The sequence below is a fragment of the Phascolarctos cinereus genome, unplaced genomic scaffold (assembly GCF_003287225.1).
Source record: "Phascolarctos cinereus isolate Bilbo 61053 unplaced genomic scaffold, phaCin_HiC Scaffold_7;HRSCAF=346, whole genome shotgun sequence".
In the NCBI taxonomy this organism is placed as follows: Eukaryota; Metazoa; Chordata; class Mammalia; order Diprotodontia; family Phascolarctidae; genus Phascolarctos; species Phascolarctos cinereus.
This window is the reverse complement of record NW_027556180.1, coordinates 130131096-130136625: the sequence shown is the minus strand read 5'-3', so window position 1 is coordinate 130136625 and position 5530 is coordinate 130131096. Positions and strand designations below refer to the sequence as shown.

The 5530-nt window shown below is 38.6% G+C and overlaps 1 pseudogene; it reads left to right on the top strand.

The window, feature by feature from the left end:
- Window positions 1–398: 398 nt before the first annotated feature.
- LOC110200955 (gamma-aminobutyric acid receptor-associated protein-like 1 pseudogene) lies at window positions 399–811 on the top strand (annotated as a pseudogene).
- Window positions 812–5530: the final 4719 nt, after the last annotated feature.

The following is a 5530-nucleotide window of genomic DNA, read 5'->3' as shown; positions in this document are numbered from 1 at the left end:
TAAAAAAGTGGAGTAGAAAGGTCACTGGGATTGGATTTCAAAGATCTGAATTCATTGATCACATATGCATTGTAAACATGCCTTCCAGTAAATAGAAATGAAGGTCCTTTGTAAATCCATATCATAGATACCCATCATTCTGTAGCTCCTAGACCACACTGACATTTGCTGTATAAAAAAGTAGTTATCAAGACTTCAGATGGGGGCCACCCAGGGCCTCAGTTCTGAGTACTCTCAGTGGGCTGGTGGAGCAGAGTGGGCAGGGCAGCAGTGGTTAGCACCATCGGGGCTCTTGGAGTCTGTTACTGGACTCCGACCCGGGAAAGTCAGCCTCGGAGAATCAATCTCCTCTGCCTGAGTCAGGCCCCCAGGGGAGATCGGAGACGCTGAGGAGCATCATGAAATTCCAATACAAGGAGGATCATCCTTTCTAGTACCGGAAGAAAGAAGGGGAGAAGATTCGGAAGAAATATCCTGAGAGTCCCTGTAATTGTGGAGAAGGCACCTAAAGCCAGAGTCCCTGACCTGGACAAAAGGAAGTACTTGGTGCCCTCTGACCTTACAGTTGGTCAGTTCTACTTCTTAATTCAGAAGAGGATCCACCTTCGGCCAGAAGACGCCCTATTCTTCTTTGTCAACAACACTATCCCTCCTACTAGTGCTACCACTGGCCAACTTTATGAGGACAACCATAAGGAAGACTATTTTCTCTATGTGGCCTACAGTGATGAAAGCATCTATGGGAAGAAGGCAGTGCAGGACAGAGCTGATGGATTGGCTAGGGGAAGTTTTCGACATGTATGATTGGGAAATGGGGATGGCACCCCTCCTTCCTGCCCTCTTCCCACCCTGTGAAATCAGCCTTTGATGTGATGGATAGAAGGGTCAGGGGAGGGGGGTGTTGGTAGGTTGTTTTCAGGTAGTCTCGGACCAGGGAGGACTTCCCAGTTTTCTTACCCTAGGGAGTGGGAACAGTTTGATACATTGGTAAGAGGGGTGGGTGGGAGAGACAGAAGAAAATGCTGTATGACTACCCCAGTATTTGACCAAACTTGTTTTTATCATCTCTCCTTGGCAACATCTCTTCCATAGTCCTACTGCAGGATTTATCCTCCCCCAATATTCCTAGATATCATTCTCAAAGGGAAATATTACCCTAAAGTTATAACCACTCCTGCCTGGCTTATTTGGGCTTGTATCTCCAGACTTCACTTAAAAGATAGTACAGAAAGACATGGAGTATGGAGGATAAGGGGAGAGTGTTTGCTCCTTTTTGTCTTCTGTGGAGGTGTTGGGCCAGGAGCTTGCATCTCTCTCCCACCTGACATTTCCTTGTTCTTCTAAACTGAGGGCCAGGCCTAGGGACCAAAGAGAAAACTTATTTGGCACTGGGACCCTAAAATATAACTCCTTTACCCTCCTGTCTAACTTCCATTCCACAGTCTTATGAAATGTCGCAGTGGTGATAAAATCACTAAAAGCATGTGGCTCTGAGTTCTGTAGACTTTAGAAAGGAGGGTAGGCAGGATACATCGCTAAATTGAATTTATGGAGAACCTTTGTCCCAGCTTCTCTCTGCATACCTTTTAGTACAAAATAAGAAGCCCTATCTGCCCTGGACTTGATTAACCTTCAAAGATTCCCAACTGTAGGTGGGAACTTTCCCTATCATTCCTAAACCCCATATTTCTGGCTACAAGGAAAGGTGGGGAGGGGGATTACCTCTCTAGCATTTTTGCTTCCATGCAAACATAGATGGTTGAAAAATTCAACTCCCTTGTTCTGTATTCATTCATCAAAGCTGCTGTTAGAAAGTTCTGGGTCCTGATTTATTTTTGTCAGTTTTGATTATTGTTTTCTCTTTTGGTGAGGGGAGAGGGGCAGGGGAAAGAGGTGTTGAACTCAGCCATTTAGTTCCATCTTTGCTTGGGAATCTGGTCCCCTGTAATGGGGAAACACCTCTCTTTGTCAGTTGTTGTACTAGCTGCAGGTTCCTGTGTAAATGAAGTTCTTGCTATGGGGCAAGGAAATAAAATAATTGCCCACTTCAAGATAAAAAAAAAGACTTCAGATGGACTTATGTCTAACTATTTCCATTTATTAAATCTTTTTCCCCTTAATATTGGTGTACAGAGCTCTAAAACTCAGAATAACTAAGGTGTGATATGTGTTAATTATATTATTCAAGTTAATCGTTGGCAATTTATTTACCACTGAACTTCAGTTTACATCTATAAAACAAGGCTAAAAATTCTTACCTAATGGACAGATAAGGTTGTGGTGTTGGTCTTGTCTGGCAAGCCACAGTGAACTTTGCTTGCAGAAATTTTCTCAAATACCTGCTTCTCCATTCTTGACATGAAGTTCCTTTTTTTTTTTTATACCAGCATGGTTGAACTTCTTCTTTCATAGCTGCTTTATTCTCCTGTATAGGTTAAGAACAAAGACAGGAACTGGACCTTTAATTTTATTATTGTTGGAACATGTCAGCAGAGGAAACTTTTGTATCAATAGAGATTGTCATCATTTCTTAAGGCTTACCTTGAACCCTGAGAATTAAAGTGACTTACTATGGAGGCTGAAAGATGAAATGACAGAGGAAAAAAGATTCCCCAGCATCAAGAGACAGAAAAAGAATTTCCATTTAAAATTACTATAGACAGTATAAAATATTTAGGAGTCTACGTGCTGAAACAAAACTGAGAACTAAATGAACACAATTACAAAACACTTTTCACACAAATAAAGTCAAATCTAAATAATTGTAAAAATATCAGTTGCTCATGGGTAGGCCGAGCTAATATAATAAAAATGACAATTCTTCCTAAATTAATTTACTTGTTCAGCATCATACCAAAAAAAAAACTACCAAAAATTATTTTATAGAGCTAGAAAAAACAATAACAAAATTCTTCTGGAAGAATAAAAAGTCCAGAATATCAAAGGAATTAGTGAAAAGAAATGCAAAGGAAGATAGCCTAGCTGTGCCTGATCTTAAATTGTATTATAAATCAACAAAACTTCTTGGAACTGCCTAAGAAATAGAGTAGTGGATCAGTGGAATAGATTAGGTATGCAAGACATGACAGTCAATGACTATACTAATCTACTATTTGATAAATCCAAAGACTCTAGCTTCTGGGATAAGGACTCACTATTTAACAAAAGCTGCTGGGAAAACTGGAAAAATGTATGGCAGAAACTGGGCATAAACCAACATTTACACCCTATACCAAGATAAAGTCAAAATTGGTACACAATTTAAATATAAATGCTGACACTATAAACAAACTAGAAGAGCAAGGAATAGTTTACCTTTCAGATCTATGAAGAAGGGAAGAATGTATGATCAAACAAGAGAGAGAACATTAGGAAATGCAAAATGGACAATTTTGATTACATTAAACTGAAAAGTTTTTTCCACAAATAAAACTAATGCATCCAAGATTAGGAGGGAAGCAGAAAACTGGGAAAGAATTTTTAGAACCAGTGTCTCTGATAGACGGCTCATTTCTAAAATATAGAGAGAACTGAGTTAAATTTATAAGAATACATATCATTCCCCAATTGATAAGTGGTCAAAGGATATGAACAGGCAGTTCTCAAAGGAAGAAACTAAAGCTATCTATAGTCATGTGAAAAAAATGTCCTAAATCACTACTGATTAGAGAAATGCGAATTAAAATGACTCTGAGGTGCCACCTCACCTCTATCAGATTGGCCAACATGACAAAACAAGACAATGATGGATGTTGGAGAAGATGTGGGGAAATTGGAACATTAATGCATTGTTGGTGGAGTTGTGAAATGATCCAACCATTTTGGAGAGAGACTTGGAACTATTCCCAAAGGGCAATAAAATTGTGCACTTTGACCTAGCAATATCACTTTTAGGAATGCATCCCAAAGACATCATAAAAATGGGAAAAGGACCTACATGTACAAAAATATTTATAGCAGTTCTTTTTGTGGTGGCAAAGAATTGGAAATTGAGGGGATGGCCATCAATTGGGGAATGGCTGAGCAAGGTGTGGTACATAAATGTAATGGAATACTATTGTGCTACAAGAAATGATGAGCAGGCAAAATTTAAAAACAAAATTGGAAAGACTTACATGAACTGGTGCAGAGTGAAATGAGCAGAACCAAGAGAATATTATACACAGTAACATTCACATTATGGGATGACTGACTTTGATAGACTTGGCTCTTCACAGCAACACAAGAATCTAAGACAACTCCAAAAGACTCACAATGGAAAATGCTATCCATAGCCAGAGAAAGAAATATGGAGTCTGAATGCAGATGCAAGCATACTATTTGTTCTCCTTTTCCTCTGTTGTTTTATTACTTCATTCTCGTGGTCACTCCCATTAATTCTGATTATTCTTTACATCATGACTGATGGAAAAATATGTTTAACATGAATGTATATGCAGAACCAACGTCAGATTGTATGACGTCTTGGATCAGGGGAGAAAATTTAAAACTCAGAATGTTATGGAGTGAATGCTAAAAACTAAAAGTAAATAAATTAATTTTTAAAAAGGTCCAATCTTGTTAGCATATTGATCTATTAAAGAATGCATGCTAGTTGCCTAACATAATGGTTCCAGACCTTCTCAACTTAGGCCTGAACCCTCAATATAGGGGGAGATTGACTTTTATACATTAAGAACATACGTGTGTGTGTGTGTGTGTGTGTGTGTATACACACACACACACATACACATATATACATATATTATATTACATATGTACACATATATTATATGATGTAGAATACATTTAATGTATTAAAATACATTAAAGTAATTTAAAAAACCCAATTAATTAGGTATGCTGATTTCTAATGAGATGAAAGATTAAGGATTTTCCAAGTTGGGAGGTGGACAGTAAACAGGTGCAATTACCAGAATTCAGAAAAGGGGTGTCATACTCCCTCCAACGTGTCTGTGAACAATTAAAGTAACATGGAAACACTATATGATTGATCAGTATGGTGCCAGCTCTCAGATGAAACATAAGAGTTGCTTGAGATACATAACTGTGGGAAAACTCCTTTCATTAATCTTTGGATCTGACCAGGTTTCTGGTCAGCATAAGTTAGTTCCTTAGTTAAGGGTCTCTAAACAGCAGGTAGAGAGAGTCCAGCTTACCAGTCATGTAGGGCTAGGTTCAAATAATACAATAAGCTTTTCTCCCAATTCCCACAATTGAATGAACTTTTCACACAAGACGGAAGTTGGAGTAGACCCATAATTGAATGGAAAGGGATCTGAGCTAGCTCCAAAATTGTGTCAAAAGATGGAGTCAGTGTGGTTCACTCATTTCCTACAATTTACCACTTGTCCTAATCCCCTCAATTCCCTCATTATCAAGGGTCATATGGGAAGCACGGGTCGGAGAAGAGATTTGAACAAATGTCTTAGTAACTCCAAATACCACTCTTTATCCAATAAGCTATCCTGCTATCTAGAATTATTTTTATGCCTTCTTTTATCGTTAGGTAATTACCACCACCACCATC